General features: G+C 49.2%; 1 long non-coding RNA gene across 1 annotated transcript; it reads right to left on the reverse strand.

The window, feature by feature from the left end:
- Window positions 1-3,996: 3,996 nt before the first annotated feature.
- Window positions 3,997-14,302, reverse strand: LOC138066337 (uncharacterized). Its single transcript, XR_011139684.1, has 3 exons — window positions 14,140-14,302; window positions 4,645-4,815; window positions 3,997-4,229 (listed from the first exon to the last, which is right to left on the reverse strand). It is a non-coding gene; the product is annotated as an uncharacterized lncRNA (long non-coding RNA).

The raw sequence follows: 14,302 nt of genomic DNA on the forward strand, positions 1-14,302 counted from the left end.
TGATGGTGAATGAAGGCATGTATCTAACCAGACACAACATTTTCAACACCTCTCAACAGAAGATGGGAACAGAACTGAATAGGCTTTAGTGGTAAAGCCGCTATTTCTCATTCACTGTCAGACCTGGGCCCACCACAAAAGGTCTGGCTGGTACAGGAGAACTGGGAAGCAACCACCGGATGGCTGACAGATTAAGAATTTAAAGATACACAAGGCAGTCTTCACATAGATGTTTGCCAACTTGACCCTTCTCTGCTGAAGTGGGTATATGCTGCACTGGTGTCTACTCAAGCCTAAAGAAGTGTCTTCGTCTCTTCAAACCTAGCAATGCCCAGCTACTGCTGATGCGTGGTCAGTGAGGGCAGCATCCCAAAGTGAGCAGCAGGAGTTGCTGTATGGGATTATAAAGAAGGTTATCTAAATTCATACTCATTGCAAATGAGTATGATAAGTCACCAAAGGTTTTGCATCCATGGGTTTTCCAGCTGTGCTGCTGTGATTCACAGCATATCTTCATTCTATGCCTTGCAGAGATTTTGCAACAGGAAGATTTTTCCTCCGTCATCCTAAAGCCATTGTGGACTACCTTAGACATTTCAATGTCCGCAGTGATAGACGGTCATGCCAAGGAGACGACGCTTGGCTATTTAGCAATAGGCGTATGTGGCAATATAGTTGTACAAGGCTAAGAATTTCTGCCATATACTTTTCATCAGCGTAATACAAAGAAAGATCAAGTCAACCAAGTCTAATAGTGATCGTGCCTCTAATTTTTGTTCAGCCAAAACAATGCCAAGGACAAGCTTTTCAAGAACCCTTGATTATGGCAAAGAAGCAGTAACTCCTTGTTTTGGCTGCTGCTCTCATTAATTAACATGATTCGCGCTTCCATTGTGATGAGAAGCACTTAAGAAGGATGCCAAATATAAATATAAAAGTTAACAGCAAAGAAAGATCAAGCCAAAAGATGCTGGCTGGGGGAGACACAGCTAAGCTTTCCCACACCATCACTTTATTGTATTCTTTCTTTGGCTAGCCTTTCCCTAAGGAGATCATAAATCCCACAGAGAAGAGTAAACCTTACTGTTGAGACTGCTAATGTGAATAAAGATTGCTGAACCATGCCCCTGGCCTTCTTACCTATCTGCAAAACATCTAGAACACTTCAGGAGCTGCGGTAAACTAAGGAACAAAATACAGTTCAGTTTTAAAGCTCTTCAAAGGTAAACTGCTTCTCTGAACCTCTTCAAACCACAAAACTGTGCAAGAATAATATTTAGATAGAGTTGAAAAGCATTCAAATCACACTTCAGACACCAAAGCCTACCACTTGGCTGCCCCACAGCCTTCAAAACCACCACACAGCTGCATGGGCCCATAGATCACGTGCCCCTTAGCATACCCAATAGCTAATAGTTCGAACCTTTGGAGGTGTAGTTCATCCATGAATCCCTCTTTTTCTAAACATCCCTGGCAGTCCTTGTAACATTGGGGTGCGGCACCCCTAAGTAATGTAAACAACTCACATCAACCTAATCAAGAAAGAATGTAAATAACAAATTTAGTGTGAGACCTGAAGCCTTAAAATAACTTGTTAGCCTCCTCTTCCTTTTCTCCTTCCTTTATCCCCTCTATAAGCTTATACCTTCATCTTTTCAGTCCAAAGGCCTTAGAACTAAATTATGTGCATTTCAGCTGATCTTATTAATTGCTGCTAAAGAACAAATTTCATGTTTGATAATAAGAATATATCATGGGCTGCAAAAAGTGCTGAGCATTTTGATAATGATTAGGTAATAACTTCACGGAACCTTTAACTGAAGAATTTCCTATAGGCATTCATTTACTCTCTCACGCTTTCTCTCCCCTGTGGAAGTCTTCCTGTCAGATAAGCACTGAGCTCATCCTATACCCTAGTAAGAGGAAAAGGGTTTCTCCTTTACTTTGAGGCTTCTTGCCAGCTATCCCTGCGATCTCTTTTCCTTTAGAAAATACCAAGAATCAAAAGTTATTGATGGGAGGGAGCAGTCAAGAGGACAGAGATACACAAAAACAGAGAAACACGCACATACACAGAGCATGACTGCATAAATCTTAAGATATTGGGATTAAAAAAATAAAAAAAAATCTTACGGATTTCATTTCTCTTCTTCATTTATTCAAAATGGTTATGTCCCCCCATCTCCCTGAAGGTCACCCATTCAGTTACCAGTTGATACCCTACCTGTAATATTTCGGCATCCTCCAACCCCATGTGTTGTCTCACATCATGCATGAAGATGCCAGTCTCTTAAGGAACCTAATCTTTTCCTGAGCTAAGGCAAGTGACAACAATTTATCCAGGCTCTTGAATGGCAGCAGAGAGAGCTCATTCTGAGATCAACCCTTAGATTTCATCCTGCCAGCACTGTCAGCCATCACCTACTACAATGAGAAGTTCATCTTGAGCCTAAAACTTCCCGTTAGCATTTCTTCCTCAGCACTTGTACACGTTTGTTAACGAAGTAGCCCAAGAAGTCACAAGCAAAACGTCTGTGGAATTTATGACTTCTGGAAACAAAACACTCTTCCACATGACTGGTTCCTAGTAGTAAGACATGCCAGTAAGACTGGAGCAGACTGGGATGGGAGAGCTGGAGGAGTTCAAGATGCTTCTGTCTGCTGCAGACATGACACCTGTTACAAAGTGGCTGGAGAGCAAGGGCTAGACTCCTCTCTGCCTGGAAAACAAAGGCCTTTTTAATTTCATCATTTCTGTTCCTCCGACAGAACAATATACCTTACTTGCAGAATACCTGTATGTGACAAAAGGAAAGGTCTTGCCCTCCCGGAGACTCTAATGAACTGCTTTGTTTTATTAATTTTATTAACACCCTTTGGCCCAGTCCTTGAGTCGCCAGCTGACACTGTTTCATCATGGCAAGTGTTTCATAATACGAGACATGCTTTGTGTGTGCAGCTATTAAATACCCTGTCAGAAAACTCAGAAAAGCCCAATAAAATGAGCTGTACTTAAACTACCATCCAGAGAAATTCATTCAGACACGCAGACCTAATTCAGATGACTGTAGGGAGTTTTGCTAACAATGTTATATCCATTCACTGTGGCGCATATGGAAGAAACCAGGCTATCCCACACTGCACTTAAAAGGTGCAGTCTTTAGATTTCATGAAATCTAAAGAACGAATCGGCTGAGAGGGCGCAGAAGGGTAAGCCTGAGCAGATCTTTTCTAAATCATGGTTGTCATACAGTCTGGCAAGCTCCTTGTCCTGGGGTTTGCCCTACTTGAGGTTAGCTGGAGTTTTCTTCTTTTTGTGACTTTTCTGGTAGTTTTGGCAAAGTAGTTTGGAAGCTTTCAGTTCCCCTCCCCCCCATAGTTTACCCTGTCAGAAACGCCAGGGATGCTTCCTAGAAGCCAGTGGAGCGGGTGCTGCGTGTCCCTTTTCTCCTGCACAGACTGGAGTTGTTGACCTTGGAGCTCCCTCGACAGTCTCTGGCATAGCGCAAAGAGGGCAGATGATAAGGCCCGAGAGAGGCAGTCTGGCTAGGGAGATAATTATCTACGAGCTTCACGAGCGCCCGTGGTTCTACTTCCAAACATCCTTTTTGGTTTGCTGCAGCTGCAAGTGTTTGTGCCCCAGTTTTTTGTGTCCCATGCTACAGTCCCAGGAAAAACTGCAGTGTTATTTCTGAAGAAGAACGCCTGAGTTGCAGAAGCAAGATGGTAGCTGGAAAGAAGAAGTTTTTACCAAGCGTTTAATTTGGTTGGAAATACTACTCTCTGTCTAACCCGGTTTGAAACATAATGTTCCAACCAGCCCAACGTGCGGTCACAAACAAAGATTCAAAGGAAACGATGTAAAAAATCCCTGAGCTTCTCACTGCACTTCTGTGCCTAGAGTCCTCAAAGGGACAAGATCAGCTGCCATCCTGCAGTCCATGTCTAGAGACTGTCATCCCTCTCCCCATTACATGTTGGCTCAGTAACAAGAAACCTTCCAAGGCGATTTATTAGACACACAGCATTTTGCAACAGGGCCATCAACCTATTATGAAGCATGTAACCAACATTTGTATTGTGAATCCACGTAGGCTGATGTTTGGCTGACAGGGAGGTGTTGATGCCATCAGGTCTGGAACAGATATCGATATGGTGATGCTGGGTGCTCAAGTTGTCCATCCTGGGTGTTCCCTTGCTAGAAAGGGAATGCATTCCAGTCCTCCTGACTGTGGAAACAAGTCAGACATGCGTGGTATGGTCAGAACAACAGGTTAAGTTTATCATCCTGCTCCAGGCTGCAGTGATAAAAGGCAGGGCTGTCTGACTGGTACCCAAGGACAGCCCTGATGATTTGCATCTACTATCCCTTCTCCTATGTCTTGACCCTCCCTTTCCCACCCCATTCTTCTCTCAAGTAATGAATTTGTACTTTACTATTTTTCCCCTTTGATCCCAATTTGGCTACATTCACACCCAGATCTGGTATTTCTGATAACATTGCCTAGGTAATCTTGGCCTTATATGGTATTATTAGTACACTTACCTAGGCACGGTTGGCCTTGCAAGATTCCACTCCCGAGAAAGTCCCTTACACTTCTCTTCAGTTATCTATGAAGTTTGATCATTTCTCACATAACTTACTTTTAACTATCTGTGAAATCCATCCGTTCCTCATGGCACTATCTGTAACTTTTGTTGGCCTCTCACATTGCTAGTTGTCATGTCTGGAACCTGCTCATGTCATGCCCAGCAGTTTCATGTCCTGTTCAGTTAGCTTAAAGGCAGGCTAGGGCATAGTCATCTTCCTGGAACCTTAAAAAAAATACATGATTTTCAAGCAGCCTGCCGTGCCCACACCAGCTGTGTTCTGCAAGAATCACTGAACGGCCCGAAGAAGTCTAGACAGAATCAGACTAAAATCATCCTGGACTTTATGGAAGCTCTGCAAGGAATCCAGGTGCATCAGGACTCCCAGCCAGGCTGCATTTCTCAGCAGGGAGGTTTTAGATGACTAATATGTTTCCCTCCATCAGTATATTGGTATGTCCATCAAAAAAACTATCGCTGATGCTGCATCAGTGCAAAATCAACACTCACAGCATAACACACCAATGATTCTATATGAGAAGAACATTTTGCATGACTGAGGTGCAAATACTCTGCCTCATCTTACAGTTGCCATAATCTGACCAGGCACCTGAAAGAGGCAAAAATTACAGGTTGGTGTCACCAGAAAAGTAGGGCTCAGCAACATCCACACTTGTACTTCGAGTTTTTGAAAAAGCAATAAGCAAACTCTACTACTTCTCATAGAGAATAGACGCTTTTTAATTATAGCACTTTTAGACTGAAAAAGGTTTCCTTTCTGTAAAGAGCACAAGCATACACCCAGAATAGCCTGCTCTCTTAAAAACTTTGGCACTGGACCTCCCATGTGAGTGCAAAAGTTGCTACCCTTTGCTGAGAAAGAAAACGCCCAGGAATCAGCACACGTGTAAGATGCAAGAGTGAAAGCTAAATGGTTAACAGGCAAGTATTCCCCCATGGATCAACCTCTCTGCATAGAATTTGCATCGAGCAGGAGGAGAGCATTTCATGTGCAGTAGACAGTACAAGAAAGGATTCCTCCCTTCTTGTGCCAATTGTTACTGTAAATCTCAAGAGCTGAGATGAGCACACCTGGCTTATCTGTCCAGCCTCTTGTCCTATTCTAGACATCTATCTTATCTAGGCACTTCCTGATTAAGATCCTAATTACCACCTTCTTTCCCACCAAAAAAGAAAAAAGGGGGAAGATTGCTAGCTGTATTCTGAAGTTAAAAAGCTGTCATCATCCCCACTTCAGTAAAAAAAAAAAAAAAAAAAAGTGACAAGATATAATTAACACTGGCTGATAATTTAATTTCAGTATTGATTTTTTTTAATAGAACTTTAAATAAAAATGAAATTAAGAATATCATGCCTAGTTCCCTGAGTGGTTGCTGTGTGCGCCTTCCACACTGAATTCAGATCAGCAACCAAGTTCCCACGTCACTGCTAGCAGGTACCTGTAAAGGCTCCTGGCTCACCAGGCTGCATGCCTGCAGGCTGCTAAAGGCATGTGGTGATTTCACCATGGATGTTCACTTCCTTTCACTGCAGGGCAGCCCGGGATCTGAAGTAGTCCTTGGCACCCAACATGAGCAATTAGCCCCAACAGGGCTTTGATTCAAAGGGGAATCAGAAAAGTTTTCACCTGTTTTTCAGTGCAGGTTTTTTGTGACACGGATTGGATATGGATCAGCCCAGTAGAGGTTATTAGCCCTGTGTCCAGCAAGTCATTGTGCAAATACACACTGTGCAGGGAGCAAAATCCTCTCCTGCCCTGGCCAGGCCTCCAACAGCTTTTCCTTCAGACTTCATCATTTCTCCCTGGGGTGGTCTCAGCAACAATATTCACAACTTGCAAATGTCAGCAACGGGATACTTCTGAATGGAGCACAGGCAAGTGAACGTGGGATTACTATAAGAACCAGATGCCCATTTTAATGCTGTACACTCACGGCAAAGAATATTTTGCCCCTGGGCTTTAAACACAAGATTCAGAGGCAACAGCTGTCTTCTGTTATTACCACCTATTCTCCCAATGCAGACCTTTGGGATTTTCTCTCCAGCTCTACAGCTCTTGGCTCATCCCCCCATCCTGCCTCTGCTGTCAGAATGACTTACAGGGAAAGCTAATGTCTCTGGGGGACATTTCTTTTGTACACGTGCTGCATCCAAATAAAGTGGTGTTTGCAGCACTGACTCTGGGACTTGCCTTCAAAGGATATCTAAGGGAAGCAAGGGCCTGTTTGTCCTGCTGCAATACAAAGAAATTGAAGTGAGAGGGGGAGGACATACCAGGGAGAGAGTAGCATTCCCTCTGAGAGGTGCAAACTGCCATTTCTCCTGCAAAGTGCCTGACAGGCCTTGTGCTCTTGAGGACTGTCCAGTAGAGAGAATCCTTGGGTGCCAGGGGCCAAGAAGACACACAGTCTCTCACCATCCTGCAGAAGAGGCACTGACTGTGCAGTGGCAGAGAAACCTGCTCTTCCCTGACAGGATTGAACTCCGGCAGAGAACAGTGGCTAGGATAGAGATGATCACAGAACGGTTGAGGCTGGAAGGGACCCCTGGAAATCATTTAGTCCAACACCCCTGCTCAAGCAGGGTCCTCTAGAGCACATCGCCCAAGATTGCGTCCAGGTGGGTTTTGAATATCTCCAGGGAAGGAGACCCCACAGCCTCTCTGGGCAACCTGTTCCAGTGCTCTGTCACCCTCGCAGTCAAGAAGTTTTTCCTCATGTACAGACATTTCCTGTGTTTCAGTTTGTGCCTGTTGCCTCTTGTCCTGTCACTGGGCACCACGGAGAAGAGGCTGGCCCCATCCTCTTGACACCCTCCCTTCAGATACTTGTACACATTGATCAGATCTCCTCTCAGCCTCTCCAGGCTGAGATCTGCTCTCCAGTCTAAATAGGCCCAGCTCCCTCAGCCTTTCTTCATAGGAGAGATGCTCCAGTCCCTTCATCATCTTAGTAGCCCTCCGCTGGACTCTCTCCAGTAGTGCCATGTCTCCCTTGTACTGGGGAGCCCAGCACTGGACATGGCACTCCAGCTCAGGCCTCACCAGGGCTGAGCAGAGGGGAGGATCACCTCCCTCCACCTGCTGGCAACACTCTTCCTCATGCACTCCAGGAGACCATTGGCCTCCTTGGCCACAAGGGCACACTGCTGGCTCCTGGTCAACTTGTTGTCCACCAGCACTCCCAGGTCCTTCTCCACAGAGCTGCTTTCCAGCAGGTCAGCCCCCAGCCTGTACCAGTGCATGGAGTTACTCCTCCCTAGGTACAGGACCCTGCACTTGCCTTGGTTGATCTTCAGGAGGTTCCTCTCCAGGTCCCTCTGAACGGCAGCACAGCGCTCTGGTGTGTCAGCCACTCCTCCCAGTTTTGTATCATCAGCAAACTTGCTGAGAGGGCACTCTGTCCTTTCATTCAGGTCACTGATGTTCAATATATTGAACAAGACTGGACCCAATACTGACCACTGGGGGACACCGCTAGCTACAGGCCTCCAACTAGGCTCTGTGCTCTGTGCTGACTACAGCCCTCTGAGCTCTGCCATCCAGCCAGGTCTCAATCCACCTCACTGTCCACTCATCCAGCCTGCAGTTCATCAGCTTGCCTATGAGGATGTGATGGAAGACAGTGTCAAAAGCCTTGCTGAAGTCCAGGGAGACAACATCCACTGCTCTCCCCTCATCAACCCAGCCAGTCAGCCCATCAGAGAAGGCTCTCAGATTGGTCAAGCAGGATTTCCCCTTGGTGAATCCATGCTGACTACTCCTGATCACCTTCTTGTCCTCCACGTGCTTAGTGATGGCCTCCAGGAGGAGCTGTTCATGACCATCACCTTTCCAGGGATGGAGGTGAGGCTGACAGGCCTGTAGTTTCCTGGCTCCTCCTTGTTGCCCTTTTTGAAGCTTGGAGTGACACTGGCTGCATTCCAGTCCTCAGGCACCTCTCCTGATCTCCGGGACCTTTCCAAGATGATGGAGAGTAGCCTAGCAATAACATCTGCCAGCTCCCTCAGCACTCGCAGGTGCATCCCGTCAGGGCTCGTGGATTTGTGGGTGTCAGGTTTGCCTAAGTGATCTCTAACCCAATCCTCCTCAACCAAGGGAGAGTCTTCCTTTCTCCAGACTTTTTGTCTTGTCTCCAGCACCTGGAATTCCTGAAGGCTGGCCTTAGCAGTAAAGACTGAAACAAAGGCGGCATTCAGCAACTCTGCCTTCTCTGTATTCTTTGTTACCAGGGCACCCACCCCATTCAGCAGCGGGCCCACATTTTCCCTAGTCTTCCTTTTGCTACTGATGTATTTGAAGAAACCCTTTTTCTTGTCCCTGACATCCCTTGCCAGATTTAATTCCAACTGGGCCTTAGCCTTCCTTGTTGCATCCCTGCAGACTCTGACAACGTCCCTGTATTCCTCCCAAGTGGCCTGTGCCCTTTCCCACGTTCTGTATACTTTTCTTCTGTTTGAATTTTGTCAGGAGTTCCTTGCTCATCCATGCAGGTCTCCTGCCCGCTTTGCTCGACTTCTTACTCAGAGGGATGCACCGATCTTGAGCCTGGAGGAAGTGATGCCTGAATGTTAACCAGCTCTCCTGGACCCGCCTTCCTTCTAGGGCCCTACCCCATGAGATTCCTCCAAGTAGGTCCCTGAAGAGGCCAAGTTAGCTCTCCTGAAGTCCAGGGTTGCAATCCTACTTATTGCCCTGCTCCCTCCTTGTAGGATCCTGAACTCCACCATCTCATGGTCACTGCAGCCAAGGCTGCCCCCAACCTTCACATCTCCAACCAGACCTTTTTTGTTTGTTAGTACAAGGTCTAGCAGCGCACCTCTCCTTGTTGGCATCTCCACCACCTGTGGTCAAGAAGTTATCAGCAATGCTCTGTAGGAACCTCCATGACTGTTTGTGCCTAGCTGATCTGAGCATGATGGACCAAGATGGCTTGGACTGAATGGAAAAGGACCTTGGTCACTGTCCAGGCAGTTATGAAGAGAGGCTGTCCCTTTAGGAGATCTGGCTCTGCCAGAGCAGAGCTCACTCTGGAGCGCTGTCCTGCAGATGAGCCTCAAGGCCAGCCCCACCACTGGGGGGCAGATAGCAAGAAGCCCAGTGTGTGAAGCATGAGATGCCAGCTGTTCTTGTATGCTCTCTGTGACCCAGGAGGCCAAACTAAAGTCCTTCCACCACCACAGTCTCCCAGTACTGAGACATAAGTCAGACCCTCCAAGGACAGCCAGAAACATCTCGCAAGGAATCTTAACATCTCAACATCCTGATGGAGTCAATTCCTCATTTCTTTGCACTCCATCTTCTGACACACAGGGACACTGGCAACCTATCCACTGTAGATATCTAGCAAGATGTCCGTAAATAGTATTTGCCATGCTGAGACATGCTCTTGGAACTGGTGGTGGCCTTTCACGGTCCCTCTTGCTGCTCCTCCAGCTGCAGCAGTTTTGATACCTCTGCTCAGCTCCTCCTGCTGGAGCTCGGGATTTCAGCCTTCGTGCCTGGCTGCAAATGAGGCAGCCAGTCTCTGCTGGCTTCCCTTAGCCAAGCTGTCGGCAGGCACAGGTACTTGGCAGTGCGTAGCACAACACTCATTAGCTGCCCGCTGCGTCCCTCTGTCCTCCCTGTGGCCAAGCAGGTCGAGGCCACATTTCCTTTCGCAGGAGCCCCGCGGGAGCGCCTGCCCTGGCTTTTCTGAGCGCTGCAGCAGAGCCATGATCGGGCCAGGGCCTCAGCTAGCCGAAATCCGCGCTGCACTGCTGAGGTCTGTGGTGCCGTGTCAGTTCATGGCAACCCGAAAGCTGCCAGGTGAAGGGAAAAGCTTCTGGGCAGCGTGGCAGCTTCACTGGCATCCAGGCAGCCCTCCCTGAGCAGATCGCCATCTACCACACGCCCTGCATCTCCATCAGCTCCTCAAGACTCACACACAGAAAGCGGCCAGGGTCTTACCCGTCAGCACAGCCTGGCCAAACAGCACTCAAGGACAGTCCTTTTGACAGATGGCAGGCTGCGTCCAGCTCTCTGGGGCCATGCTGCAGAGAGTCAGGCTGCAGCTGCGTGTGGCCAAGCAGGTCACGATGCACCTTTGCTACCAGAGACTGCTGACCAGCCCTGGCTAGAAACACCCCAAGCCTTTGCTGATGTCCCAGAGCAAAGCACTCCTGGGCACACTTGGTGCCACCAGGAGCTCAGCAATGAGTGGTCCTGCTCGGCCTCGTGGCTGAAGCAAGTCTGGTGGTGGTGGTGGTGGTGGTGGTGGTGGTGGTGGGGATTTGGTGTGCAGGAATGAAATGGCCAGGTTTATGGAAAAGAAAGCCATATTGTCACTGGGACTACCAGAGTCATCCAAAGAGCAGTGAAGGAGCCTCCAGCACACCATCAACTGCTGCCTTGCCTGACTCCAAGCTCCTGAAGCTCAGCCGGAGCAGCTCTTTCCCTCGGGCTTAGCCGAGGTCCTGCTTCTTGCCATGGCTGGGACAGGCCTGCTTAGCTCCCCCTTACAAACCAACACAAGGCACCACCCAAGGCCCAACTGTATTCACTTCACTTCTTGCATTCTCAGGTGCCTTTAGCTGCACACCACAGCCTCTTGGTCCTGCTCTGACACCCTCCCAGAAGCCCCTGGAAGCCCCAGACACGGGCAGGCAAAGCTGCCTCTTTTGCTTGTTAGCAGCAGGGAGGAAGGCAGCAGCCAAAGCACAAACGGGTGGGAGCTCCAGGCTGCTCAAGCCATGCACGCAACAGGCACTGAAGGGTTAAGGCCTAGTGCTCCTTGCTGCAGTACAGACTCTGTCTCCATAGAACCCACAGGAATTTACCAGCTGACTTGAGGACTGCTCCTGCCATGCACGTCTGCAAAAGCGATTACGGTTGGGCTGCCCCGCTTCTCCCGGGGCACAAGGTGGAGGATTGCTGCCGAGGCAGCACACAGGCATCAGGGGTACGAACCCTGCCAAAAAGATGACAGCAGGTCCCTGTTGCACAGATGTGCGCACAGTGTAAGAGCAACTCAGCTGAACTCTTCCTGGGAGTGATGGGCGAGGGGAGCATCACAGACAAATTCCTCCTCTGCTCTGCGTGCCGGCTTTTGTGGCAGAGGCTTTCCTACTTGAGTGTGTGCATGTGGAAATTGGCGATCAGGTCCTGCACAGCCCCAGGTACCTCCAGGTTAGCAGCCAACATGAGCTCCAGCCCCAGTGCTGCACCCTCCATCGGGAGACTCGGTCATCTCGGAGTAAGACTTCAGGCCTGCAACGTGGAGCAGGGGCTGACTCACAGGAGAGGTCAGCCAGCCTGGCCCCTCTCGCTGGCACCCACACAGGTGCTCTGGCAGCTGCTGGGCTCTCCAGCCTGGAGCCATCGCTCCCATCAAGAGGGCCTGAGGGAACTCCTGGTGACACAAACACACAGCCAGATCGACCCAGTGCCTCTTTTTCTCAGGCCCTTGGCATTTACACGCTTTTCCATCTTGTAAGCTCTCCATTGCTCATGCCCACTGCTTCTGGCGAGTCTCTTGGCTTTGCCAAGATCTGCTCTTTTCAAACCCAGAACACTCTTTTGCACAGTTTGTGAAAGACAACACCTGTGAGCTCTCCTGCGCCTCACAAGAACGAGGAATGACTTCACCAAGACTGTAGCTGTGGTCTCATATTTTGCCATTATCTATAGTGCTGCCTTCTGCATGCAAAGGCTTTGGCTTCTGAGACCCCTTAGTTATTTTCTCAGGCTTTGACAGGCACCACACAGGCAAATGTGTGACTCCAGATGCCACAGCCAAAGAGGAGGCGTTTGCTCCGGGGTGCTCCCCAGGAGTTAACAAACTCCAGGTGACCCCAGCCAGAGCCACCACACTGAGGTTGCTGTAACTTAGGAGTGCACCCTTCAATGACCCTATGATTGACAAGTGCAGCCAAAGGAGAAGTAACACTATACACCCACACCATAAACATAAAAACATTCCCCACAGAACCACCTTTTAACAGGCATATTGTTACAAATGAAGCAGTGCTGTGGGCTGAGCACTGGGTCATCTGTTGATGAGCACACTGTTATTGACTGAGACCATACTGCTTCCGTATGACTATGGGCTGGCACTGCTTTGACGAGCTATGGAAGAGAGTAAGCCACATAGGCTCATGTGGACTCAGACCCACTGTCAGCTGGCCTGCAGACCCAAGCACCCACTCATCATAACAGCATGGTGAGGAGAAGCCAGGGGAAACTACATTAGAGGGGTGGCCCATTAAGGGAAGAGAGCACACTGTACCGTGCACCTGCTGTTTGAGAATCCAGGGAAAACTATACCAGAAGGGTGGCCCATAAGGTGCAAGAGCAGTCCCTGTACTATGCACCTGTTGCTTGAGGTTCTGGGTAAAACTATGCTGGAGGGGTGGCCCTTGAGGAAAGGGTGAGAATGGTGGTTATACTGTGCATCCATGAATTTAACTATAGAGCTCTGATATGTATATCTATTCTCAGTTCTGTTATATTTCTACCCTTGCTGTACTTCTAGTTTTGTTATAACCTCTTATCTCTAATAAATTCTCACACTTGACAAATGATGATCTCTCTAGTTCAGTACAACTAACCCTGGAATGCAAAGCAACCCCAGACACCCCTCTAGTGGCTCATTACAGGCTTCCCTCAGTTTAAGCTTTTCTTCTGGTAAAGCCAGATCTAGAACTCTGCAGTTTGCTTCTACATGCTTCCTCTGCAAGAAGCTGTTGGCTGCAAGAAAACAATATTTAGATGTGACAAAACAAACAGACATCATTCAAGTGTACAAAAATCTGTGATGTAAGAGGTTTAAGCATCTTTTCCACTTTATATTCAGGATCACCATTTCATTCATTTTGAGCCCTTTCTGATTTTTCTCTTCCATTAGATCACTTCCTTTGAGTTCACTCACTCTTTTTAAACAGCTTTTTCAGGTTTGACAATGTTCTACCTTTAGAAACATAAAAGGCAAAGAACACATTATGCTGGCATAGTACAGTGCTTCCCAATGCCACAGGAAAGGGCACAGACAGGCAACAGCAGAACTCATGCATGCATTTTTACCCACCTGTAAATTACACCCAGCAGCAGCTAAATTACCACTCTCATGATCCCTGACTGATTATCTGAGCATCCTGAAGTCTCCGCAGGCCCACTGGGAGGGGGCAGCAGCAGACTGCAGCCATCAGTGGGGCCTTCGCCGGGAGAAAGCAGGAGACCACCGTGAGGGCAGCCGGCACCCAGCTCCTTCACTCGGGCAGCAAAACCTCCGCACCCCCACCCTGCCCCTCTGCGGGGGACAGCGACCGGCCAGCGGCCTCTCCTCGGAAAGGCGTTGCCTCGAGAGGCGCCTCCCACGCGCGGCCGCGGCTGCCCGCGCCCCGACGGAGGCGATCCCGCCCCGGCCACCCCCGAGCCGTTCCCGGCCGCGGCCCAGCCGCCCGCCCTTGCCCCACCGAGGGGAGCCCCGCGGCCGGAGACCCCCCTTCCCCCCGGAGGGGCGGGGGGCGCCACCGGCCGGAGCCCCGGCTTGCCTGGCGATGGCGGCGATGGCGGCAGCGGAGCGGCCTCGCGCGCGGCCGGGCGGTTGACGGGGGCGGCCGCTTCCCGCCGTTCAAAACCCGCCGCGGCGCCCTCGCGTTGGCAGGAAGCGGGGAGCGGCGCGCGACGTCACAACGCGGCAACCGCCCCCATCCG

Source organism: Struthio camelus, chromosome 2 (assembly GCF_040807025.1).
Source record: "Struthio camelus isolate bStrCam1 chromosome 2, bStrCam1.hap1, whole genome shotgun sequence".
In the NCBI taxonomy this organism is placed as follows: Eukaryota; Metazoa; Chordata; class Aves; order Struthioniformes; family Struthionidae; genus Struthio; species Struthio camelus.